Source organism: Coregonus clupeaformis, chromosome 35 (genome assembly GCF_020615455.1).
Source record: "Coregonus clupeaformis isolate EN_2021a chromosome 35, ASM2061545v1, whole genome shotgun sequence".
Lineage (NCBI taxonomy): Eukaryota > Metazoa > Chordata > Actinopteri > Salmoniformes > Salmonidae > Coregonus > Coregonus clupeaformis.
In genome coordinates this window covers 4,725,821-4,753,733 of record NC_059226.1, presented here as the reverse complement: position 1 = coordinate 4,753,733, position 27,913 = coordinate 4,725,821, and positions in this window count along the sequence as shown.

The following is a 27,913-nucleotide window of genomic DNA, read 5'->3' as shown; positions in this document are numbered from 1 at the left end:
TCCACCAGACCAGCAAACAATAGCCCATGGAGCAGGTCAGCGTGGCAAGCCAAACCTTCTGCTACACCATGGTGTGAAAAAACAACACACAACCACAGTCAATAACCCATCCACATATCCAGGGAACATTGAAACGTGTGTATTTACACTGTGTAAGTCAACAAAGTCTTATGTCATATGAAACAATGAGAAACTAGGGTGAGGTGGATAAAAGTTCACAGTAAAATGAGTAGTTGTAGGCCAAAAGTGAGACCTGCTCCAAAACAAACTGAATGTCATAGTTTGGTATCAGTGTCATGTACACTAAACAGACATATTAAAACAATCTAACCTGGCTCATTAATGACTGGTAAATGTCCACTTCAATCAAATAAACATACTCAGATGATGATTCATATAATCATATCATAGATTCTAGTTGCTCATTTAAATAATATTCAATTCAGTGATTGTGCTAAATTCCTTTAGCAGTGTCCCTGAAGCTGAACATTACAAATATTGTCCTTCCCTTCCTGATTTAGAGGGGTTGGGTTAAAAAAGGAGACACATTTCGATTCCCTTTCCCTTTCCTGACATCCTAACAAAAGGAGATATGACTCTGTACTGTGTACCACGTAATTACCTCCATTCTCACTAGCTAGCCAGTTGCTTTACCTCTAAACAACTTTATTATTTATTTCTGTCCACCATTGTTCTCCTCCCTTCCGCTCCTATCTGTTGGCTGAGGAACCGATCCTTGATGCTGCCCCTCCTCACTGTGGAAATGGCATTGGGCAGATGCAGTGAATGGTATCGAAGCATGGTGCAATGGAAGTGCCAGGTCACAGATGGCTTGTTCAGGGCACCGTGAACTTCGGTGTAAAGGTTGTCCTGGCCTCCTAGTCGGCGGCCTGGTTGAGATACGGTCACAGTGCGACGGTGCCGTGATGTAGTTTGTGGTTTACATTCTCAGTGTGTGTGTGTGTAACCGGTGTTAAATGCCTAGCTAGTTAGCGGTGCACACTAGTAGCATTTCAATCGGTGACGTCACTCGCTCTGAGACCTTGAAGTAGTTGTTTTCCTTGCTCTGCAAGGGCCGAGGCTTTTGTGGAGCGATAGATAACGATGCTTTGTGGGAGGCAGTTGTTGATGTGTCCCTGGTTCAAGCCCAGGTTGGGGCAAGGAGAGGGACGGCAGCAAAACTGTTGTGCGTGTGTGCGAGTGCGTGCTCTGGCTGCTCAGGCTGCTGTGACGTCATCTATCTTTGTTCTGTCGTATCTGAACTCCATTTGTGTTTCCAATTAAAGCCGGGGAGAGATGGAGACAGACAGGCTGCCGGTCGCTCTCTCCCTCCACCGAGTTACAACATTCTAGGGCGGCGGTGTTGTAAAAATCCACCCTCCCTTTTCCCTCTCTTCCTCATAGCTCCCCGCCCTCCACAATCTTTCATCTCCCCATTCAACATCCCTCCCCTGGGATGTGGAAAAGTGTTTTTGGAGTGGCTGAGGAGCAGCTAAAGAATAAGGAGAATGGTATGCTAAAGAGGAGAGCATGACGGAGGAATTCAGAGCCATGTGGCATGTTTTGGGTGAATGTGTGCGTGAGCGTGTTTGTCTCTCCCTGTGAGTGTTTTTCTCTCTCCTCTTTTTGATGTGCCCTGAATCCCTCTGTTTTGGGGCTCTGTGATCCACCACCCAACACCCTAAGCCGTTCCTGTAATCTCTCTCTTATTTCCCTCCCTCTCAATCTTTTTCTCTCCCTCTCGCAATCACTCTCAATCCCTTCTTCCTCTCTCCTCCCCAGGTCCTGCTCCATCCGGGGCCCATAGATCAAAGGGGCTGGTGTTATCAGGCCTGGGGGTCTGCTCTGCCCTGGTGCCCTGGCCTGGAGAGGAAGGTGAGAGGACATACCTCAGCTCTTATCTTCCTGCCAGGGTAGCTCTCAGCGATAAACAGTCCTTCTCCTCCTCATCTGTTCTATCTCTCACTGGGCCACATTGTGGCTCTTATCCATGGTTGGGTATGATCCTGAACTATTCTAAATGGTTGTTCAGTCTCTTTTGATTGAAGGTCAAATTAAAACCTTCCCTGATTTTATAAATTTGAGTCATATTTGAGCATATCCAATATATCATTGGACTGACTAGCTGTCTTTTAACCAGTCATAGGGATGAGGAATGTAAACCGTTACACCTGGACAATGTAAAGCGCCAAGGAACCCCCTCGATCCCAAACACCCGATCCACTATCCCACCTCATTCCACTAGAACCACTCTCTCTCCTCGGAAGTGTTTATCAGCTGAGCCAGGGGAGCAGCGGCAGAACATAGACAGACTGTGTTTCACCCAGGAGCCTGTAGTGTAGACCAGGAGACAGGTTGTCCAAGACTGCCTCCCCCTCCCCCCTACTCCCCCTCCCACCTTTCTGCACCATCCACCGCACCCCAGCAGCCCCTGATAGGTCTGCCCACCAAAAGGTGTCCTGGCTGGGGGCCGGGAGCAGCAGCGCTCACTTGATAACCTCCTGGAGGGCCACATTACAGGAACACATGCCCTCTTTGATAAAGGCCTGTGTTAGTGCTGCTGAGGATTATCCTTTCAGGGCTCTGATATAAGACAGTTGGAGGGAGCTCTGCTGAACACTATCACAAGCTACACTCGTCCTCTTGGTGGTTTGGAACATGGGGTGACGTTGTTGTTTTTGTGTTGTACTACTGTAACTCTGCATCAGCCAAACAGAGGCTGATGCCAGGTGTTGTCGAATTGCAATTGTAAGCACTATACCTACACTGTAATAACACAATACCTGCCTATGTAATATAAATGCATACAGTAGTTATAGCATCACTAAATATAAAGTCGGAGCAAGGTTACCAAGAAGACTGTGAGGAGGACTTACAACCAGGAGGTCTGTAGTTCCCTGTGCTCTGTGTTTTAGGTAATGTTTAATCAAAGGGCCTGGGGACACCTGTTCAGGCTCCATGTTCTGTTTGCTCTGTGAGGAGAGGAAGACCCCACTCTCCCTCTCAGTCCAGGGGTGGTTCAACAAGCCCTATTGCACACTACCTGGAGGTCAAGGGTCGCAGATACTCTGGTGAACAGGCCTCTTCCTCTCACAACACCGGAGACCTCAGAGGGTGATACCTGAAGAGAGAAAGGGAAATACCCCAATTAAAGATGCACTCTGGGATTTCAAGCACAACAAATTGGTTACATATTGCACGAATGGATTCGTAATATATCACACAAATTGCAAACTTTGCATGATGTCATACGAGTTGCAAAATTCGTAACATATCAAACTAAATGGATGACGTAGTACACAATTGGATGACGTAGTACACAAAAAACGGGGACCCATTTTGGCTCGTGAGCACCACTTTCAAAACTACTGGCTGAAATTACACAAAAGTTTGAAAGTGCATCTTTATGATGACACAAATGAATACAGTAAATCGTTTTGTTGGGTGTGTGATATGACTCGTGGGTGTCTTTTTTCTTCCATTTATAAACTTCCTACAGTTTCTTATTGGAACAAGTTGAGGGAATCTGTGTGTAAGACTGTATAGCCCAACAGCATGAATTAACACAAATAAACATACTGCTCTCAATGATACACATCAAATATCTCAATATCATAGCTACAGTAGTAACCTTTATAAACTAGGCCTACAGCGTGCACACTGCATAGATGCTTTTTGTGCTTCTGTGTCCCCCACCGGGACTTGAGTATCTGACCGATCTCCCACACAGAAGCAGTCCACACCGACGGTATGCCTGAACTATTTATACCAACAGCCATACGATTCAGTAGGCCTTTCACCAACCCTACAGGGATCAAAAAACATTTTCAGTGGCCTCACACTCAAAGACCCCTCACTGGAGATGCAGAGTGCTTAAAGAGGCCCACAGACATGCAGCTCTGCTGAAAGGAGCCCTTAGTAAGTCAATAGAGCACTCTTAGTTAGAGAGAGAGGCTGGGAGCGAGGGAGGGAGGGTAAGATGTAAAGAGAGAGGGGGAGAGAGAGGGACAGGGAGGGAGAGAGAGAACGAGAGAGAGAGGAACAGGGGCTAGAGAGGTAAAAGAGTGACAGAGAGGGGTAAAGATAGAGAGAGGGGGAGTAGATGGCTGGCGTGATGATGAGGGGATGAGGGCTCTGGGCTGAGGTCCTGCAGGACTCTGTGTGCTTGGCCAAGCTGCTTCCCCCGGTGAGGACCAACCACAAGCGCTCAGATCTCTGTGTGGTTCCCCTGTGTCAAAGCCCCTGCGAGTTCCTGTGCGTCGTGTGCCCTGCCCACAAATACACAGGCCTCAATGCTCTCTCTTTAATCTGCGGGGTATCCCACACCCATGGTGGGCGCTCTAACCCCCAGGCTTTAATGATGAAAATAGCCCTGCGCTGCCTGCCACTGAGTGTAAAGTGGCCTCATTGAGTGTAGAACTGAGGTTCAGTTAGGTTAATGCAGTTGACTGCTCTGACTGAGATGTTTGAGGTAGTGGTTCAACGTCTTCATCAATAAATTGTCTTTTGTAGGTATGTCACAACTCAAAGCATCAGGATAGGTGGTTTTTGTACTGAAACTCACAATGTCCATCCATGTGGATAGTTATGCTGTTAACTATCGATGCAGAACGGTGCTTTCTCTACCTCGGAAGAATCACCTTTCACCCAACACAAAGAGCAATTTCTGTGCAAAGGAAGTGAAGTGAATATGCTTTACTATCAAACAATTTAAAGTGTGTGGGCGGTGGAGAGGAACAAAATCGTGTCGTTTGAGGCCATGTGGCGGAAAGTGAAATGGTGCTGGAGATGGGGGTGTGTGCTAGTGGGTCTGGGCAGGTGTGATGTAGTTGATGTAAATATGATGTCGTCGTTTGTATGTGTATGTTTTGTATTGTTGATCAAATAAAAACGTACACTACCGGTCAAAAGTTTTAGAACACCTACTCATTCAAGGGTTTTTCTTTATTTTTACTATTTTCTACATTGTAGAATAAGACATCAAAACTATTAAATAACACATATGGAATCATGTAGTAACCAAAAAATATATTTTATATTTGAGATTCTTCAAATAGCCACCCTTTGCCTTGATGACAGCTTTGCACACTCTTGGCATTCTCTCAACCAGCTTCATGAGGTAGTGACCTGGAATGCATTTCAATGAACAGGTGTGCCTTGTTAAAAGTTAATTTGTGGAATGTATTTCCTTCTTAATGCGTTTGAGCCAATCAGTTGTGTTGTGACAAGGTAGGGGGGGGTATAAAGAAGATATACACTACCGTTCAAAAGTTTGGGGTCACTTAGAAATGTCCTTGCTTTTGAAAGAAAAGCAATTTTTTTGTCCATTAAAATAACATCAAATTGATCAGAAATACAGTGTAGACATTGTTAATGTTGTAAATGGCTATTGTAGCTGGAAACGGCTGATTTTTTAATGGAATATCTACATAGGCATACAGAGGCCCATTATCAGCAACCATCAGTCCTGTGTTCCAATGGCACGTTGTGTTTGCTAATCCAAGCTTATCATTTTAAAAGGCTAATTGATCATTAGAAAACCCTTGCAATTATGTTAGCACAGCTGAAAACTGTTGTGCTGATTTAAAGAAGCAATAAAGCTGGCCTTCTTGAGACTAGTTGAGTATCTGGAGCATCAGCAATTGTGGGTTCAATTACAGGCTCAAAATGGCCAGAAACAAATAACTTTCTTCTGAAACTCGTCAGTCTATTCTTGTTCTGAGAAATGAAGGCTATTCCATGCGAGAAATTGCCAAGAAACTGAAGATCTCGTACAACGCTGTGTACTACTCCCTTCACAGAACAGCGCAAATGGGCTCTAACCAGAATAGAAAGAGGAGTGGGAGGCCCCGGAGCACAACTGAGCAAGAGGACAAATACATTGGTGTCTAGTTTGAGAAAGAGACGCCTCACAGGTCCTCAACTGGCAGCTTCATTAAATAGTACCCGCAAAACACCAGTCTCAACGTCAACAGTTAAGAGGCGACTCTGGGATACTGACCTTCTAGGCAGAGTTGCAAAGAAAAAGCCATTTATCAGACTGCCCATCTTAATATTTAATTTTTATTGGCCAGTCTGAGATATGACCTTTTCTTTGCAACTGGAACACAGGACTGATGGTTGCTGATAATGGGCCTCTGTACGCCTATGTAAACATTCCATAAAAAATCTGCAGTTTCCAGCTACAATAGCCATTTACAACATTAACAATATCTACACTGTATTTTTGATCCATTTGATGTTATTTTAATGGACAGAAAAATTGCTTTTCTTTCGAAAAAAGTTACCCCAAACTTTTGAACGGTAGTGTATACTTGGTAAAAGACCAAGTCCATATTATGTCAAGAACAGCTAAAATGAGCGAAGAGAAACGACAGTCAATCATTACTTTAAGACTTGAACGTCAGTCAATACAGAACATTTCAAGAACTTTGAAAGTTTCTTCAAGTGCAGTCGCAAAAACCATCAAGCGCTATGATGAAACTGGCTCACATGAGGACCGCCACAGGAATGGAAGACCCAGAGTTACCTCTTCTGCAGAGGATAAGTTCATTAGAGTTACCACCCTCAGAAATTACAGCCCAAATAAATGCTTCACAGAGTTCAAGCAACAGACACATCTCAACATCAACTGTTCAGAGGAGACTGTGTGAATCAGGCCTTCATGGTCGAATTGCTGCAAAAGAACACTACTAAAGGACACCAATAATAAGAAGAGACTTGCTTGGGCCAAGAAACATGAGCAATGGACATTAGACCGGTGGAAATTTGTCCTTTGGTCTGGAGTCCAAATTGGAGATTTTTGGTTCCAACTGCCGTGTCTTTGTGAGACGCGGTGTGGGTGAACGGATGATCTCCGCATGTGTATTTCCCACCGTAAAGCACAGAGGAGGAGGTGTTATGGTGTGAGGGTGCTTTGCTGGTGACACTGTCTGTGATTTATTTAGAATTCAAGGCACACTTAACCAGTATGGCTACCACAGCATTCTGCAGCGATACGCCATCCCAGCTGGTTTGGGCTTAGTGAGAGTATAATTTGTTTTTCAACAGGACAATGACCCAACACACCTCCAGGCTGTGTAAGGGCTATTTTACCATGAAGGAGAGTGATGGAGTGCTGCATCAGATGACCTGGCCTCCACAATCCCCCGACCTCAACCATATTGAGATGGTTTGGGATGAGTCGGACAACAGAGTGTAGGAAAAGCAGGTGCTTAGCATATGTGGGAACTCCTTCAAGACTGTTGGAAAAGCATTCCAGGTGAAGCTGGTTGAGAGAATGCCAAGAGTGTGCAAAGCTGTCATCAAGGCAAAGGGTGGCAATCTCAAATATAAAATATGTTTTGATTTGTTTAACACTTTTTTGGTTACTACGTGATTCCATATGTGTTATTTCATTGTTTTGATGTCTTCACTATTATTGTACAATGTAGAAAATAGTAAAAATAAAGAAAAACGATTGAATGAGTAGCTGTTCTAAAACTTTTGACCGGTAGTGTATATATACATATTTTTAAAGGAAGTGAAGTGAATATGCACAAATACAGTGCTAAATGTCACGTCACACACACACACACACACACACACACACACACCCACACACACACACACACACACAAACAGTGCAGTGTGCGTTTAAGTACTCCCCATTCAATTCATCCCCACCAGGGGCTGTGTGTATGTGTGTGTGTGTGTGTGTGTGTGTGTGTGTGTGTGTGTGTGTGTGTGTGTGTGTGTGTGTGTGTGTGTGTGTGTGTGTGTGTGTGTGTGTGTGTGTGTGGACAGGCAGGAAGTAGCTAAGCCCTAGACAAGCCGTGGCTGTTAGAATCATGTGTCAGTGACATGCACTAAGGTCACAATAATCTGTCAGGGTGAATGATTGCAGTGCTCTCTCTTCCTCTCACATAGTCCCTCCGCTGTGTGTGTATGTTGGTGTGTGCTGTGTGTGTGTGAAACGAGCTACTGTTGGAGGAAAACAGTGCCATACTGCACAAAGCATGCTTTCAGACCGGGGGCCTCCGCTTCCTCAGCTCTCTCTCTCCTCTAAAACCTCCCCCCTTCCCTTTTTCCCTCCTTCCTTCTCTCCCAATCCGGTGTACCCTCCTCCTTCTCCTTAAGAAATTGGCGAGGTAGGCTATATTATCAGGGATGCCATGATAAGGAGAGGGGTTTTAGGAGGGGGGCGCCAAAGTAGGAAGACGTCTGAGTGTAATTTATAGGCCTATAAATCCCCTGTCCTTACCCTCTAACCCCTATATCTACGAGCCAGCTCCCTAAAAACTTAATCACTTCCCAACCGGCCATATTACTCCACTGTAAAAGCAAACGGTTTTCATTATCACCCGCCTAGCCTGCACAGCCATCCTGCCTTCCTCCACGGGCCCAGGGCCACCACAAGCCCACCCTGCCGTTTGATGTAAATCTAAACCTCTGGAACCCCTAGACACGGAAGCCCAGGCAACTCTCCAGAACCGGGTATAGCCCCATAGGCTTTACTCAGGAGTCCCTAAACCCAAAGGCCCTGACACGGAGACCCAGCCATACTCCAGAGCACCAGTCCTAGAGCCCCAAGAGAGACCCTAAATTCAGAACCCAAGGCCCACTCCAGACTGAGCTCCTAGCTCTAGCTACTGCCTTCAAATCAAATCAAATCAAATCAAAACAAATTGTATTTGCCACATTCGCCGAATACAACAGTTGTAGACCTTACCGTGAAATGCTTACTTACAAGCCCTTAACCAACAAAGCAGTTTTAAGAAAAATACGAGTTAAGAAAAAATATTTACTAAATAAACTAAAGTAAAAAATAAAAGAGCAACAATAAAATAACAATAACGAGGCTATATAATAATATGCCATTTAGCAGACGCTTTTATCCAAAGCGACTTACAGTCATGCGTGCATACATTTTTGTGTATGGGGTGGTCCCGGGGATTGAACCCACTACCTTTGCGTTACAAGCGCCGTGCTCTACCAGCTGGTACCGAATCAATGTGAGGGGGTACAGGTTAGTCGAGGTAATTGAGGTAATATGTACATGTAAGTAGGGGTAAAGTGACTATGCATAGATAATAGATAATAAACAGTGAGTAGCAGCAGCGTAAAAAGAAAGTGGGGAGGGGGGGGTTCAATGCAAATAGTCCAGGTAGCCACTTGATTAGCTGTTCAGCAGTCTTATGGCTTTGGGGCAGAAGCTGTTCAGAAGCCTTTTGGACCTTTACTTGGCGCTCTGGTACCGCTTGCCGTGCGGTAGCAGAGAGAACAGTCTATGACTAGGGTGGCTGGAGTCTTTTTTGTTGCCCTTACTGCAGAGCTCCTAAAACCCCAGCCACGCTCCACAGCACAGCCAGCATCGCCCTTACCCCAGCCTAGAGTCCTGCACAGGTCAGTTTTTTGGAGCCGCACCCACCCTGTGCCGGCCATATAAATTCCGAGACCCACCCAACACCGTCATCAAGGCAGATTTTTCTCTGCAACCCGACCCAACCCGAATAGAATTGTTCCGAAATCCGACCCGTTACCCGCCAATAAAATGTGTATTTAGCTAATTGTTTTTATGACTCCAGACAGTATGCTATTCCCCTTCCCTGCATACAATTAATTTGTCTGTATGTCAACTTTCTTTTCAAGTAGTAGATATACTTTACCCAATAACAGTAGTGTAAATTAATGGATATGAACAATGTTTTCTTACCTTAATCCGTCTATTTATCAAACTGTCTCCATCTCCTCCCAACACACATTCTCCCCTTCAAAATGCACTCCCTTTTTGCTGTAGCATTATCTGCTTTTACAGTGCGCATAACTCTGCACCTTCTCCAGGTTGTAAAGATGTACAAATATGCAAAGATCCGACCTGAATTGCCACTCTGTCTGCTGAAAATAGCTACCAAAGGTAATTCTTGGTGAGTGTGGATATTTATAAGCGAAAGAAAGGGAATCATCAATAGGTAGATTTCCATCCAATTGTCGACATATTTTCATGTGAATATTCTAAAATCTGCATAAAAACAATATGCGCATTTTCCAACCAGAGATGTGTTTCCATCAAATTGACTTGTTGCGGATAAAAGGCTGTGCGTGATGACATACTACACATAAAAATAACTTTTGCAGTTAAATTCCTATGTACCGAATAAAAATAACAAGTTAAATGGGTTTCCATTTTCAATGGTTTTGTTGCAAAAAAATTGCATTATATGCTATAGCAAATGTGCCCACTCTGGTCTTGGCACGTACGCTCTAGCCAACAGCTCGCAGATACAGTGCGGGTATAGCCTACATCATGAGATTATTATGGACAAAAGAGCTAGATTATTTTTATTTGTCAAACGGCATCGATCATCATGGCACCAGAATAAGACCCTCGATATTTATTGGAAAGGAGCATCAAGCTCATCACCGTGCACTTTCACCACCATGTGAAATTCATTTAAGTGATAATGCCAGAGAAGCCGGTGTTTGGAGGATATATTGGCACGGGTGTTGTTATTCCCGAGACGAAGTTGAAGGCAGGCAAACCGTACCAATATATCCTCCAAACACTGGCTTTAAGGGCATTATCACTTTTATACAACGGGTTACCAACATATTCAAATAATGATTTAAATATTTTCATTAAAGAAGTTATTTTTATGAATTTATTCATACTATTTCATCCTTTCACAAGATATAGTCCCGAGACAAATCCAGGGTTGCATAGAAAATGTGCTCTCTCGTCAGGACACTGTTGTTCAGAGGAGCTAGCTAACAATAGAGCTAACACAATCACTTCAAACTGAAGCTGGAAAGACTGCAAACTAGCTGCACTTCGTTTCGTTTTACCTTTTTTAAATTTATATTTCTTTGTATATATCCATAATAATGATGCTAGCTGATTCATGATTTCGACTGGCTGAGAAACGCTGCCTGCCTGTCTGTCTTGTCCCAAGTTCATTACTATGGGACAGCTGGAGATCGATTTTGAATATTGAAACAATGTTGCAAATGTCGGAGAGACAGACAGCAAGGTTTATACAAATCTCCACTGTTTAAAACTAAATGTTAGTCTAAAAGAAATGTGAGATAATGTCTAGATGCTTTTTATAGTGGAGATCAAGTTTATAAATTGCCTGGCTGGGCTGATAAGACAGTGGATTGTGCAGTCAGATGGAACAGAGTAAATAGGCATTTTAAAGTCATAGATTTAGCCGGTGGTAACTTGTGGAATAGACACCGGCTGGAATGCGGTTTTAACCAATCAGCATTTAGGATTAGACCCACCCGTTGTATAATTCCCTTTATAAACTGGGTGGTTCGAGCCCTGAATGCTGATTGACTGACAGACGTGGTATATCAGACCGTTTACCACGGGTATGACAAAACATTTATTTTTTACTGCTCTAATTACGTTGGTAACCAGTTTATAATAGCAATAAGGTACCTCGGGGGTTTGTGGTATATGGCCAATATACCACGGCTAAGGGCTGTGTCCAGGCACTCCACGTTGCGTCATAAGAACAGCCCATAGCCGTGGTATATTGGCCATATACCACACCTCCTTGTGCCTTATTGCTTAAATAACGCACAGTATATTTGCAAAGTAGAATTCATTGGCTGTAGTTCATTATTACATGTTCTATGTTTGTGCTGCTTTTGAAAGCAAAAGTCGAATTGAAAACACTATTTCATAATGGCAAGCTAGGACTGATGGTTTGATAAGCTAAACTAACAAGTCTGTTTGTTTGGTTACCACGGCAACTACTGTAGCTAGTAAACTTGCTACCTACTTCAGTGGATGTTGAACACATTTCTACTGGCAAATGAACACATTTCTAGCCGCAAATGTGTTAAATTATAGCCATGGTATAAAAGGGATAATCAACTTGGGGCTCTATGCATTCGAACACACCTTCCACGTCGTTCATTATTTTACATAGAACACAGCCCCTCGTTGATTATCCCTCACTTATTTCATCTGTAGCCTAATAAACTGCATGCTTTCCCGAGTAATAGTGGGAGGACCACACAATTGTAAACTTGTTAACATAATAATTGTAAAATGTTAACATATCATTGTGCGACTCGAAATGTGTTCATTAGGAGGGCTGTCGTGATATTTGTTTTATCTGAATGTTTCATTAACTTGTACTTTACTAGCATAAACAGGTTGGATAGAAACCTGGTTAGAGTTAAACCCGCCTTGAAATCAAAATAGCGGACTTCCAAATATGTGTGCATGGGGCAGAGGCAGGAATACTGCATGTTTGTTCACTCCGGTTGCTAGGCAACCCAATGCAAAGGTGAGTGGCTGCCTACTGCTACAGCTGCAGCAGCACAGAGGAGAAAAAAATAGCATGCCTTAATTTTGCAATTATCTTGATTTATAACATTTCTGACCCGCAATATACAGTGGGGAGAACAAGTATTTGCAGGTTTTCCTACTTACAAAGCATGTAGAGGTCTATTTTTTTATCATAGGTACACTTCAACTGTGAGAGACGGAATCTAAAACAAAAATCCAGAAAATCACATTGTATTGATTTTTAAGTAATTCATTTGCATTTTATTGCATGACATAAGTATTTGATACATCAGAAAAGCAGAATTTAATATTTGGTACAGAAACCTTTGTTTCCAATTACAGAGATCATACGTTTCCTGTAGGTCTTGACCAGGTTTGCGCACACTGCAGCAGGGATTTTGGCCCACTCCTCCATACTTCTCCAGATCCTTCAGGTTTCGGGGCTGTCGCTGGGCAATATGGACTTTCAGCTCCCTCCAAAGATGTTCTATTGGGTTCAGGTCTGGAGACTGGCTAGGCCACTCCAGGACCTTGAGATGCTTCTTACGGAGCCACTCCTTAGTTGCCCTGGCTGTGTGTTTCGGGTTGTTGTCATGCTGGAAGACCCAGCCACGACCCATCTTCAATGCTATTACTGAGGGAAGGAGGTTGTTGGCCAAGATCTCGCGATACATGGCCCCATCCATCCTCCCCTCAATACGGTGCAGTCGTCCTGTCCCCTTTGCAGAAAAGCATCCCCAAAGAATGTTGTTTCCACCTCCATGCTTCACGGTTGGGATGGTGTTATTGGGGTTGTACTCATCCTTCTTCTTCCTCCAAACATGGCGAGTGGAGTTTAGACCAAATAGCTCAATTTTTGTCTCATCAGACCACATGACCTTCTCCCATTCCTCCTCTGGATCATCCAGATGGTCATTGGCAAACTTCAGACGGGCCTGGACATGCGCTGGCTTGAGCAGGGGGACCTTGCATGCGCTGCAGGATTTTAATCCATGACGGCGTAGTGTGTTACTAATGGTTTTCTTTGAGACTGTGGTCCCAGCTCTCTTCAGGTCATTGACCAGGTCCTGCCGTGTAGTTCTGGGCTGATCCCTCACCTTCCTCATGATCATTGATGCCCCACGAGGTGAGATCTTGCATGGAGCCCCAGACCGAGGGTGATTGACCGTCATCTTGAACTTCCATTTTCTAATAATTTCGCCAACAGTTGTTGCCTTCTCACCAAGCTGCTTGCCTATTGTCCTGTAGCCCATCCCAGCCTTGTGCAGGTCTACAATTTTATCCCTGATGTCCTTACACAGCTCTCTGGTCTTGGCCATTGTGGAGAGGTTGGAGTCTGTTTGATTGAGTGTATGGACAGGTGTCTTTTATACAGGTAACGAGTTCAAACAGGTGCAGTTAATACAGGTAATGAGTGGAGAACAGGAGGGCTTCTTAAAGAAAAAGTAACAGGTCTGTAAGAGCCGGCATTCTTACTGGTTCGTAGGTGATCAAATACTTATATCATGCAATAAAATGCAAATTAATTACTTAAAAATCATACAATGTGATTTTCTGGATTTTTGTTTTAGATTCCGTCTCTCACAGTTGAAGTGTACCTATGATAAAAATTACAGACCTCTACATGCTTTGTAAGTAGGAAAACCTGCAAAATCGGCAGTGTATCAAATACTTGTTCTCCCCACTGTAATTGTTTGAACCACGAACCAACCCATGGGTTGAAGGAATGTTTTCATTCCACCCACCAGCAGATTTTTTTGCAGGTCACCCACAGGGTGACCCTGTGGGACTCTGGAGCGCCTCTATTCAGGTAGCCCCTCTGCGCCACCCATGTTCCCCCTCACTTCCCCCCTATCCCCCCTCTTTCCACCTCCCTGGTTCTTTATCTGAGAGAAATTAAGTGGAGAGGAAAGGTTTAAATTATGGTCTGAGCCATTGGAGCTCCAGAGGCAAGTCATAAAGGAAACGCTCATTTAGGAGGGCTGTGGCGTGCTGCACATCTCTACTGACTCTGATGAAACTCAGGGACGGGAGTCATCCTGACCGCCAGAGAAGATGTATACATCTCCACCCCTATGAAAAAATAAATGGGGAATGGAAGGAATGGAAGGAATGGAAGGAATGGAAGGAACGGGGAAAATCTCAAAATCTCTCTCACTCTCACTCTTGCTCTCTCTCTCTCTCTCTCTCTCTCTCTCTCTCTCTCTCTCTCTCTCTCTCTCTCCCCCTCTCTCTCTCGGCTTGTCCTAGGGTTAGGGTTTAGGGTTAAATGTGCACTTGATTACAATTTGGATCTGTGCGTGCCCTGATTTGATTTGATTTTCTTTCAGAAGATTCTAAACAGAAGATGCACCAGGTAGTTGTACAAGAATAAGATGCATCACTTTGTGTCACAATTGAAGTTGCGGGTCACTGGGTTTGTGTTCCGAACAATCAAGGACAAAACCCACAAGACGAAGGGCAGTAATGGAGAATGGATTTGGCCAGGGCAGTTACAGTGTGGTTGGTTACTGGGAGAGAGTCAGTCATGGGTAAACTCTAACTCCAGCTGCAAAGACAAAAGATGAACCAGGGGACGTAAATCACAGAAGACCAACATTCACACCCCTATTCACAACAACACTTCAAGACAACCACAACTTTCCAAACAAGCCAGAGAGTGCAATTTCAAGTGTGGGCGCCAAAAAGGTGATTACTTAAACTTGACATTCTGATTTTCATCTAACATGTACATTTAGAATCTCTCTGTGGCCTGCATTTTTGGAAGTATTTTTGGAAGGAAGGCCCAGGGAATTTACTTTAGTTAGACGCCATTAAATCTAAAGTGAGTCAACGGGCCGTATAGAGAGTGTTAAAGGAGCACTTGTTCGTTCCAACCCTACACTTTCCTTCAGTCTTTCCTTAATGACCCTAGTCCAGGGTGCAGTTGGAACCTCTGATGTTTAAGTGTTTCCTAATGTAATATATGAGCTCTATAACACCCTCACGTACTGTAAGCCCCACTCCTATTCAAACTCCCAGCCTTCCCGCACCACTACTAACTCAAACTCCTTAGCCCCCCACGCATTCAAATCTAGGCCCACAGTCTCCATGCATGTCTGTGTCTCACGGCAGCACCTCATCCAGTTACGTCAGCTCTGCTAGGGGAACGCTGGGGGGGCTCTCTGACTGGGCCTTATTCCCCCCATATCCTTTCTTCTCCCATGGCTGTCCTAACATGCAATACTATTAGTCTGATACCACCATTCAACTGATTTACACTTCTACCCATGCTATTACATAAGTAGTACTACTGCTGGACACTGGGGCTCGGCCTTCTCCCAGTAAAAAATAAAAAATGTTGTGTATGTGGTCATGCCTGTGGATTTGACCATCCTGAAATGTTTAAGCAAGAGTTTGGCACACATACCATTGACTGAATGTACAGTAAAACATGTTCACAGAGCACGGTCGACCATCCAAGTCCTGGAGATGGTTTAGAAAACATGAGCTAAGTCCTATGATTTACGGAAAATGTATCTTTATCCTCTCCATTGCAATTACAGAGAGCATAGATTGACTTGAAGGGCATCTAGGAGGTTTACCAAAGATGTACTGTAGTCTTACAGGACTTGGTGGTTTGGATGAACTTTACACTTCTCTAACCATCCTCTCATTTCTGAGATGCGGTCACAACATAATGTTCTGCAGAACCTATACTTTACAGAGAGAATGAAAGGATGAGGAAAAGACACAAACAGAGATGGAGAGAGGCAGAGAGAGAGTGAGTGAGAGAGAGAGAGAGAGAGAGAGAGAGAGAGAGAGAGAGAGAGAGAGAGAGAGAGAGAGAGAGAGAGAGTAGGGCAGAGAGGGGAAGAGAGAGGAAGGGAGAGGATGAGAGGGGCATCTTTGGACTACGCATCTTCCCTCACCTGTGAATTGCATTCACAATGTCTACATGGATATCATATAGGAGCTGTGTTCAAGCCCTGTGGATGTGTGCAGCCAAGGCCTATGCAGTACATCTGTAGGCCTACATCTGTGTGTACGACTGTGTGAGACTGTGTGCCTCTGCGCTGCATCTGGGACCATGTCGTATAGTATGAGGCCCCATGGGGGTTGATGTTGGGCCGGGAGAGGGCTGTATTAGGGCCTGTGGTCGGGGTGTTCTGTCGGGAGACAGCCTGACTGCGACCCTTCACATGAGGCATTTCCAAGTCAGATACCTCCCCACCATAAAACTGACACCACTACGGTAGCCGCCAGAAGATCAGCCGAATAACAACCCTCTCACTAATTCAAACCCCCCCTCTTTCTCTCTCTCTCTCCTTCCCTCTCACTCTCGCTCTCTTTCCCTCTCTCTCTCATTCTCTTGTTCTAATACGCTCTGTCTCCTTCCCCCCCCGATTCTCTCTCTCTCTGTTTCCCCCTCCCCTCTCTCTGTGTCCTAGTTTTACTGGCGAGGATAGGATGATGAATTAAATGATCCCTAACCCACAAACTGATTGAAGATTAGGGCAGGAAGAAGAGAGAACATTCAGAGCCTACCCACTGGGCACTCCACGTCATTTGAACGTAGATAATTGGGTAATATTTGGTTGAGACGTTGATCAATGAAATTACAACCTATATTCACCCACTCAAAAAGACAGCCAAAAGTTAGTTGAACTTCCAATGTGTTTTCGCTATGATTTCATCCATTTTAAAGCACAACCAAATTCCAATGGAGAAACAATGTCTGATTTTTGGTTTAGTTGAACAGCAAAGTTCAAATGGGAATATAATGTCAGATTTTGTTTATTACAACAGATTAATATGTCATCACTGTGCTTCATCTAACAGCAGAACCATCTGAGCGCGATGTATGTTGTTTGTTGTTGAACGCTGAAAGCTGAACGAGAGACCACAGTTTATTGTTTTTATAAAGCTGACAGTGTTTTTGTATACTTTTATTTTATTTTGGATACTGCGGCTCTGTTGGGCTTAGTTGCTGTGAGCGCTGCGGTCTGTCCCGGGATCCTGCCAGATTCCACATAGGGGGAGACACACGGAAGCCCAGCTAGCCTAGCTGGCTCGACGGTCTCAAATGGAGGTCGCTATTGAACGTTTCCAGCGCTGCAGGAGCTGTGTTTACTTTGCTTTGTTCCGGGACAATGTGGACCGCGCTGACTTTCAATGTAGCAACTGTTTGCTTACGGAGGACTACAGGGGCGAAGTGGCTACTCTTAGCAAGCCAGTAGCAAACCTACACAAGCTACTTGGGAATCCACTGCCGCCTACTTTTTCTTTTTCTTCCACCCCAGTAGCCGGACGCCGCTCTGATCTGGTGGAACTCGGCTTCATCATTCATTGAATCAGATGGCTCATTCATCACAAAACCCACTGATATTGCCAACTACTTGAATGACTTCTTCGTTGGCAAGAACTTAGGTATGACATGCCAGCAACAAACGCTGACACTACACATCCAAGTATATCTGACCAAATTATGTAAGACAAGAATTGTACTTTTGAATTCCGTAAAGTCAGTTTGGAAGAGGTGAAGAAAGTATTCTTGTCTATCAACAATGAAAAGCCACCGGGGAATGACAATCTGGATGGAAAATTACTGAGGATAATAGCGGACAATATTGCCACTCATATTTGCCACATCTTCAATTTAAGCTACTAGAAAGTGTGTGCCCTCAGGCCTGGAGGGAAGCTGAAGTCATTCCGCTACCCAAGAATAGTAAAGCCCCCTTTACTGGCTCAAATAGCCGACAAATCAGCCTGCTACCAACCCTTAGTAAACTTCTGGAAAAAATGGTGTTTGACCAGATACAATGCTATCTCACAGTAAACAAACTGACAACAGACTTTCAGCACGCTTATAGGGAAAGACACCCAACAAGCACAGCACTTACACAAATGACTGAAGATAGGCTGAGAGAAATTGATGATAAAATTATTGTGGGTGCTCTTGTTAGACTTCAGTGCAGCTTTTGACATTATTGATCATAGTCTGCTGCTGGAAAAAAACATATGTGTTATGGCTTTACACCCCCTGCTATAATGTGGATAAAGAGTTTATTGTCTAACAGAACACAGAGGGTGTTCTTCAATGGAAGCCTCTCAAACATAATCCAGGTAGAATCAGGAATTCCCCAGGGTAGCTGTTTAGGCCCCTTACTTTTTTTCCCATCTTTACTAACGACATGCCACTGGCTTTGAGTCTATTTATGCGGATGACTCAACACTATGCATGTCAGCTACTACAGCAACTGAAATAACTGCAACACTTAACAAAGAACTGCAGTTAGTTTCAGAATGGGGAGCAAGGAATAAGTTAATCCTAAATATTTCCAAAACTAAAAGCATTGTATTTGGGACAAATCATTCACTAAACCCTAAACCTCAACTACATCTTGTAATGAATAATGTTGAAATTGAGCAAGTTGAGGAGACTAAACTGCTTGGAGTAACCCTGGATTGTAAACTGTCATGGTCAAACCATATTGATACAACAGTAGCTAAGATGGGGAGAAGTCTGTCTATAATAAAGCGCTACTCTGCCTTCTTAACAACACTATCAACAAGGCAGGTCCTACAGGCCCTAGTTTTTTCGCAACTAGACTACTGTTCAGTAGTATGGTCAGGTGCCACGAAGAGGGACTTTGGAAAATTGCAGTTGGATCAGAACAGGGAAGCACGACTGGCCCTTAAAAGTACATGGAGAGCTAACATTAATGACATGCATGTCAATCTCTCATGGCTCAAAGTGGAAGAGAGATTGACTTCATCACTACTTGTTTTTGTAAGAGGTGTTGGCAAGCTGAATGTACTGAGCTGTCTGTTTAAAATACTAGCACACAGCTCGGACATGCATACCCCACAAGATATGTCACCAGAGGTCTCTTCACAGTCCCCAAGTCCAGAACAGATTATGGGAGGCGCACAGTACTACATAGAGCTATGACTACATGGAACTCTATTCCACATCAGGTAACTGATGCAAGCAGTAGAATCAGATTAAAAAAACAGGTAAAAATACACCTTATGGAACAAAGGGGCCTGTGAAGAGACACACACAATGTCACACCCTGGCTCTGGGACTCTATATGTTGAGCCAGGGTGTGTTCATTCTATGTGTTAGATTTCTATGTTGGTAGTTCTAGTTGTGTTTATTTCTATGTTGGCTAGAGTGACTCCCAATCAGAGGCAACGAGTGTCAGCTGTCGTTGGTTGTCTCTGATTGGGAGCCATATTTAAACTGTCTGTTTTCCCTTTGTGTTTGTGGGTTCTTGTTCCGTGTTGGTCATTGTTACCGTGGACTTCACGAGTCGTTTCTTGTTTTGTTTATTGTTGTCTATTATCACTAAAGATAATAAAGTTTAACATGTTCGTTCATCACGCTGCGCCTTGGTCTATTCCCTACGACGATCGTGACAGAAGAACCCACCATAAAAGGACCAAGCAGCGTGTCCAGGGGCAGATCTTGGACTGGACATGGGAGGAAGCGCCGGGAAAGGAGATGGAGAGGTTGGCGATGGCCCAGGTGGGCAAATCGTGGTCCTGGGAGGACATGCTCGGGGGCAAGGGACCTTGGGCTAGGATTAAGGCCCTGGCGAGAGAGGAGCAGCGGCGTCAGCAGTGTCATCGTCGGACGGACGAGAGGCAACCCCAAAAAGTTTTTAGGGGGGGGGGCACACGGCATGGGCGGCTGGGCAGCAGGAGGCTGCCACAGGGCGATTTGGAGAGGAGGCCACCGGGTTAGGGGGGCCAGAAGGCAGGTTGGCGGAGCCTGGATGGAGAGCGGAACCAACTTCCCGTACTCAGGCATGGCAGCATGGGACGGGGCAGGTTCCGCGGTATGCGGAGCGGCGTACTGTGCCACGAGTGGTCCGGCATAGTCCTGTACGTCCTGTGCGAGCACCCCGCACGTGTCGTGCGAAGGTGGGTATGCAGCCAGGACGGAGTGTGCCGGCTCAACGCTCGTGGTCTCCAATGCCTCTCCGCGGTCCCGGATATCCTGCTCCAGTGTCACGTGCTGTTATGCCAGTACGGGTACACAGCCCTGTACGTCCTGTACGGATGCCTCACACAGAGTGTGTGAAGGTAGGCATTCAGCCAGGACGGGTTATGGCCGCTCTTCACTCCAGGTCTCCTATCCGTCTCCACAGCCCGGTTCGGCCTGTCCCTGCTCCACGCACCAAGCCAGGGGTGCGAGTCGTCAGCCTGGTAAGGCCCGTTCCTCCTCCACGCACCAAGCCAGGGGTGCGCGTCATCAGTCCAGCACAACCCGTGCCTGGGTCACCGGTGCCTGGTAAGGTACCGGTCAACTGCTCCACTACGGAGCTGAAGCTAACCGCTCCTGCTAAGTCCAGTTCAGCTCCAGCCAGCGGGGCCAGACTGGACCAGGGGCGCTATGGGGGGTTTATTGGAGGGTGGTGGGCAAGGCCGGAGCCAGAACCGCCGCCGAGGAGGTATGCCCACCCAGCCCTCCCCTGTTTTGTTCAAGTTGAGGCGCGGTCGCAGTCCGCGCCTTTAGGGGGGGGTACTGTCCCACCCTGGCTCTGGGACTCTATATGTTGAGCCAGGGTGTGTTCATTCTATGTGTTAGATTTCTATGTTGGTAGTTCTAGTTGTGTTTATTTCGATGTTGGCTAGAGTGACTCCCAATCAGAGGCAACGAGTGTCAGCTGTCGTTGGTTGTCTCTGATTGGGAGCCATATTTAAACTGTCTGTTTTCCCTTTGTGTTTGTGGGTTCTTGTTCCGTGTTGGTCATTGTTACCGTGGACTTCACGAGTCGTTTCTTGTTTTGTTTATTGTTGTCTATTATCACTAAAGATAATAAAGTTTAACATCTTCGTTCATCACGCTGCGCCTTGGTCTATTCCCTACGACGATCGTGACACACAAAGGTACAGACACATGGATACGTACACATTGTGATATCGTTGTATGGTGGTATTCAACATTTTGTATTGTAGATATGTAGTGTGTAATAATGTTATATGATGTATTGTTTTATCTTTTGTTTTATATGTAATGTAAGTGCTTTAATATGTTTGGACCCCAGGAAGAGTAGCTGCTGCCAAGGCAACAGCTAATGGGGAGCCCTAATAAATACAAATAAATACAAATTACATGGATTGCTGTTGAGATTACATTAAAAGTACATGGTGCAAGTGATCAATTCCGGTTGAGATTCCGTACAGATTATTACAGCAATTGTGTAGTTCTCCACAGACCTGCGACGACCCATGCCTGCTATCTTAAACATGCACACTTTATATGATTACTTAAGATGAAATGTAGAGTTACAGTAACCTCAAAATGTGGGCATGGATGTGTTATTCATTTTAAGGTTGAATGTTACATTAACTTGTAAGAAAGCCTTAACTCTAGGTTATTTACTGTATTACAATATTGTGTTTGGTTGACAATGCAACCAAATATCAACATTTTAAAGGAGATGTATCTACTGCTTGGATAGTTCCATCTGATCCACTGGCTTAATCCCATTCTTTAACTTTTATTTTTGGTTGAGTTGGAGACGTGAATTGAACATACACTGCCTTGCAAAAGTATTCTGACCCCCGGGATTTCTTCAAACGTTATTGTGTTACAAAGCGGGATTAAAATGTATTTAATTGTCATTTTTTGTCAACAATCTACACAAAATACTCTGTAATGTTAAAGTGGAAGAAAAAACAAAATAAAAAAAGATGAATAGAAATTAAATAACTAAAACATAGTCATTGCATAAGTATTCAGCTCCCAGAGTCAATACATGTTAGAAACACATTTGGCATAGATTACAGCTGTAAGTATTCTTGTATAAGTCTATAACAGCTTTGTACACCTGGATTGTGCAATATTTGCCCATTATTCATTTCAAAATCCTTCAAATCTTGCCATAGATTTTCAAGCAGATTTAAATTAAAACTGTAATTCAGCGACTCAGGAACATTCACTGTCTTCTTGGAAAGCAACTGCAGTGTAGATATTGTCACACCCTGATCTGATTTACCTGTCTTTGTGATTGTCTCCACCCCCTCCAGGTGTCGCCCATCATCCCAATTATCCCTAGTGTATTTATACCTGTGTTCTCTGTTTGTCTGTTGCCAGTTCGTTTTGTTTCGTCAAGCTTTCCAGCGTTTTTACCCTTGCTCCTGTCTTTCTCAAGTTCCTGTTTTCTATTTTTCCCGGTTTTGACCATTCTGCCTGCCCTGACCCTGAGACTGCCTGCCGTTCTGTACCTTTTGGACTCTGATCTGGATTCCTGACCTCTACCTAACCTTGACCTGTCGTTTGCAAGCCCCATGTTTTTGTAATAAACTTTTGTTACTTCAACACTGTCTGCATCTGGGTCTTCTCCTGAAACGTGATAGTACGAACTGGCCATGACTGACCCAGCAGACTCGGACCAGCTCCGCAACGCCATCTCCTCCCAAGGAGCCACCATTGGTAGGCATGAGGAGTTGCTTCGACGTCTCATGGAAGGGTTCCAGACCTTGGCTGAACGCCATGACCGAGCATTTAAAACATTTCTGGAGCAATTCTGTGGGTTGTCTGTTAGGCAGCCTACCACGACGGTAAAGTCCAAGCCCCTCAGTAACCCGGCTGTTAGCAGCACGGCCTCCCCGGCCACCCCGGTTTCCCGGAACGCTTTGCTGGAGAGTCGGGAACCTGTCGGGCATTTTTAGCTCAGTGTTCGCTCTTCATCGAGCTGCAGCCCTCCCCCTTCCCCTCGGACCGCTCTAAGATAGCGTACCTCATCACTCTGATGTCCGGGAGGGCTCTCACCTGGGCTACGGCAGTGTGGGAACAATGCTTCAGTCTGGAGGAGTTCGTGCAGGAGGTAAAGAAGGTTTTCGATGCTCCATTGTCCGGGAGAGAGGCTGCCCGGAAGTTACTCCAGCTTCGGCAAGAATCCTGCAGTGTGGCGGACTATGCAGTGGATTTCCATACGCTGGCAGCTGAGTGTGCCTGGAACCCGGAAGCGCTGTTCGACACCTTCCTGCACAGAGTTTTGGAGGAAGTAAAGGACGAGCTTGCAGCCCGGGAACTAACAACGCCTTGACCATTCGGATCAATGGGTGACTACGGGCACGAAGGAAGGAGAGGAAGTCCGATTCCACTCGCCCGCCCAAGGATTCTGCCTCGCCTCCGAGGCATCCCGGAAGTCCCCGATAGCTCCGTTGCCGAGAGAACCCGAGGCTACCCGAGTTCCCCTGAGAGTCTCCGAAGTCTGCCGATTCACCTCTTCCCGAGCCGATGCAACTAGGCAGAGCGAGGCTGTCTCCAGCCAAACGGCAATACAGGCTTCACACGAAGAGTTGTCTGTATTGCGGGACTACTGATCATTTTGTGTCCATCTGTCTACTAAAAGACCAGGCTCACTGGTAGGAGCGAGGACTCTGGTGGGCCATACGGATAACTTTTTCTCTCCCCTTACTAACACCCCCTTTCATGCCATTTTGCTGTGGGGGAACCAGTCGAAATCTCTCCGGGTAATCATCGACTCTGGGGCCAATGAGAGTTTTATGGACGCTACCCTGGCGTCCAAGTTGGGCATCCCCACTCAGCCTCTTTCCATTCCCATGGACGTTAGAGCACTGGACGGGCGCTCTTTAGGCCAGGTCACCCACAATACCACCCCATCAACCTATGAGTATCAGGGAACCACAGCGAAATGATCCAATTCGTGCTAATTAAGTCTCCTCAGGTTCCCGTGGTATTGGGTTTCTCTTGGCTCCAGCGACACAACCCCTTTATTGACTGGTCTACTGGTGCTATAATGGGCTGGAGCCCATTCTGCCACGCTCAGACCTACGTTGAGGACTCCCTAGCTGCCGGGTTCATCCGTCCTTCTGCCTCCCCCGCTGGCACAGGGTTCTTCTTTGTGGAGAAGAAGGACAAAACCCTGCGCCTGTGCATCGACTACCGGGGCCTCAACGACATCACAGTGAAGAACAGCTACCCGCTACCACTCATCCCCTCAGCATTCGAGCCGCTCCAGAGGGCCAACGTGTTCTCCAAGCTGGACCTACGGAACGCCTACCACCTGGTGCGGATACGGGAGGGGAACGAGTGGAAGACTGCCTTCAACACGTCCAGCAGTCACTACGAGTATCTGGTCATGCCATTTGGCCTTACTAATGCTCCAGCTGTGTTCCAGGCCCTGGTTAACTGGTTCGTCTTCGTCTACCTCGAAGACATCTTCGTCTTCTCCCGCTCTACCCAAGAACACGTGCTCCACATCCGACAGGTCCTCCAACGCCTCCTGGAGAACCGGAATCCAAGACCATCCTTCCCACCTCGTGCTTGGTGACAGCACTCAGTTGTGGGATAGGGAAGCAGGTCCGGGGGGCAGATAACTGGATGTTTGTTCCTGACGCTGTCCGCTCCTCAGCCCTGGAGTGGGCCCACTCCAGGCTTGCCTGCCACCTGGGCTTCCGTCGGAGCCTGGCCTTTGTGCGACAATGCTTTTGGTGGCCTACCATGGTTCCTGATGTCTCCGTGTTCGTCGCCACCTGCATGATCTGTGCACAGAACAAGACTCCTCGGCAAGCTCCGGCTGGTCTCCTCCAACCTCTGCCTGTTCCTCACCGTCCCTGGTCTCACATATCCCTGGACTTTGTCACGGGTCTTCCCCATCTGATGGCAGTACCACCATCCTGACAGTTGTGGACCAGTTTTCCAAAGCCGCCCACTTCATGCCTCTCCCCAAGCTACCCTCCGCCAAAGAGACGGCCCAGCTCATGGTGCAGCACGTCTTCCAGATCGATGGACTCCCAGTGGACATGGTCTCCGACCGGGGTCCTCAGTTCTCGTCCCGGTTCTGGAAGGCGTTCTGCACACTCATTGGGCCAGCCTGTCCTCCGGTTTCCACCCTCAGTCCAAAGGCCAGTCGGAGCGAGCCAACCAAGACCTGGAGACGACTCTGCACTGCCTGGTCTCCGCCAACCCCACCACCTGGAGCCAGCAACTAGTGTGGGTGGAATATGCCCGCAACACCATTCCCTGCTCTGCCACGGGTCTTTCGCCCTTTGAGTGTTCCCTGGGTTATCAGCCCCTGCTCTTCCCGGAGCAAGAGGAAGAGGTCGGCATACCCTCGGCCCAGATGTTTGTACGCCGCTGTCGTCGTACCTGGAGGAGAGCCCGGTCGGCTCTTCTCAAAAACCACCTCCAGGTATCGACGACAAGCGGACCACCACCAGACTCCGGCTCCCCGGTATCGTCTCGGGCAGAAGGTATGGCTGTCCACCCGAGATTTGCCCCTCCGGGTGGAGTCCCGCAAACTTTCCCCCCGGTTTATCGGCCCTTTCCCCATCTCCAAGATCTTTATCCCCTCTGCTGTTCATCTTCTGTTGCCCCGTACCCTCCGTATACATCCAACTTTTCATGTGTCTAGGATCAAACCCATGTCTCACAGCCCTTTGTCTCCTGTTTCCATTTATACCTGTGTTCTCTGTTTGTCTGTTGCCAGGTCATTTTGTTTCGTCAAGCCTACCATCATTTTTACCCTTGCTCCTGTCTTTCTCAAGTTCCTGTTTTCTAGTTTTCCCGGTTTTGACCATTCTGCCTGCCCTGAATGTCACGCCCTGGCTCTGGGACTCTGTTATGTTGAGCCAGGGTGGGTTGTTTCTATGTGTTTTGTGTGCTAGGTTGTTTATCTAGTTCATTTGTTTCTATGTTGGCCGGTGTGGTTCTCAATCAGAGGCAACGTGAATCAGCTGTTGCTTGTTGTCTCTGATTGGGAACCATACTTAGGTAGCCTGTTTTGCCACAGTGTTTGTGGGATCTTGTTCCGTGTTTGGTTAGTGTCTATTGCCAAGGACGTCACGTATCGTTTTGTTGTTTTGTTCGTGTGATCATTCAAATTAAAAGTATGTTCGCATTCCACGCTGCGCCTTGGTCCTCTGTGTATGACGTTCGTGACAGAAGATCCCACCATAACTGGACCAAGCAGCGTGTCCAGGAGCCAATGCCAGAGAGGACTCTAATGAACATCAACCTCGACTGGGTCAAGCAGCGTGAGGAGGAGAGAGGCTGGACTTTGGAGCAGAGGAGCGAGAGTCTGGCGAGAGCCATGGAGGCCTGGCCCACGGGGAGGAGAGACGCCCAGAAATGTTTTAGGGGGGGGCTCACGCCGTGGATGACGGGGCAGCAGGAGGCCGGGATAGAGTGGTTCAGCGGGTTGGCAAAGGAGGCACGGCGGGAAGGAGAATGTAGAGGCACGGCGAGAGGTACTGGGGTGTGTTGCCAGTCCGGTCCGGCCCGTTCTTGATCCCCGCGTAGGGCCAGTGGTGTGTGTCCCCAGTACGGTCCGGCTTGTTCCTGTCCCTCGCACCGAGCCTGGGGTGCGCGTCGCCAGCCCGGTCCGGCATGTTCCTGCCCCTCGCACCAAGCCTGTGGTGCGCGTCGCCAGCCCGGTCCGGCCTGTTCCTGCCCCTCGCACCAAGCCAGTGGTGCGCGTCGCCAGCCCGGTCCGGCCCGTTCCTGCTTCCCGCACCAAGCCAGTGGTGCGCGTCGTCAGCCCGTTTCGGTCCGTTCCTGCTCCCCGCACCAAGCCAGTGGTGCGCTTCGTCAGCCCGGTTCGGCCCGTCCCTGCTCCCCGCACCAAGCCTGTGGTGCGCGTCGTCAGCCCGGTTCGGCCTGTCCCTGCTCCCCGCACCAAGCCAATGGTGCGCGTCGTCAGCCCGGTCTGGCCTGTTCCTGCTCGCCGCACCAAGCCAGTGGTGCGCTTCGTCAGCCCGGTTTGGCCCGTCCCTGCTCCCCGCACCAAGCCAATGGTGCGCGTCGTCAGCCCAGTCCGGCCCGTCCCTGCTCCCCGCACCAAGCCTGTGGTGCGCGTCGTCAGTCCGGCACAGCCCGTGCCTGTTCCACCGGTGCCTGGTCCGGCACCGGTCAGCTGCTCCACTCCGGAGCTAGAGCAATCTGCTCCACCAGTGTTCAGTCCAGCTCCGGCCAGCAGGGCCAGACCGGACCAGGGGCGCTTTGGGGGGGGTAGAGAGGGAGTGGGGGTCATGCCCGGAGCCGGATCCGCCTCCGAGGAGGAATGCCCACCCGGCCCTCCCCTGTTCGGTTTATGTTTGGCGCGGTCGCAGTCCGCGCCTTTGGGGGGGGGGTACTGTCACGCCCTGGCTCTGGGACTCTGTTATGTTGAGCCAGGGTGGGTTGTTTCTATGTGTTTTGTGTGCTAGGTTGTTTATCTAGTTCATTTGTTTCTATGTTGGCCGGTGTGGTTCTCAATCAGAGGCAACGTGAATCAGCTGTTGCTTGTTGTCTCTGATTGGGAACCATACTTAGGTAGCCTGTTTTGCCACAATGTTTGTGGGATCTTGTTCCGTGTTTGGTTAGTGTCTATTGCCAAGGACGTCACGTATCGTTTTGTTGTTTTGTTCTTGTGATCATTCAAATTAAAAGTATGTTCGCATTCCACGCTGCGCCTTGGTCCTCTGTGTATGACGTTCGTGACACTGAACCTGAGCTTGCCTGCCATTCTGTACCTTTTGGAAGCTGATCTGGATTACTGACCTCTGCCTGCCCTTGACCTGTCGTTTGCCTGCCCCCTGTTTTTGTAATAAACTTTTGTTACTTCAACACTGTCTGCATCTGGGTCTTCTCCTGAAACGTGATAGATATGGCCTTGTGTTTTAGGT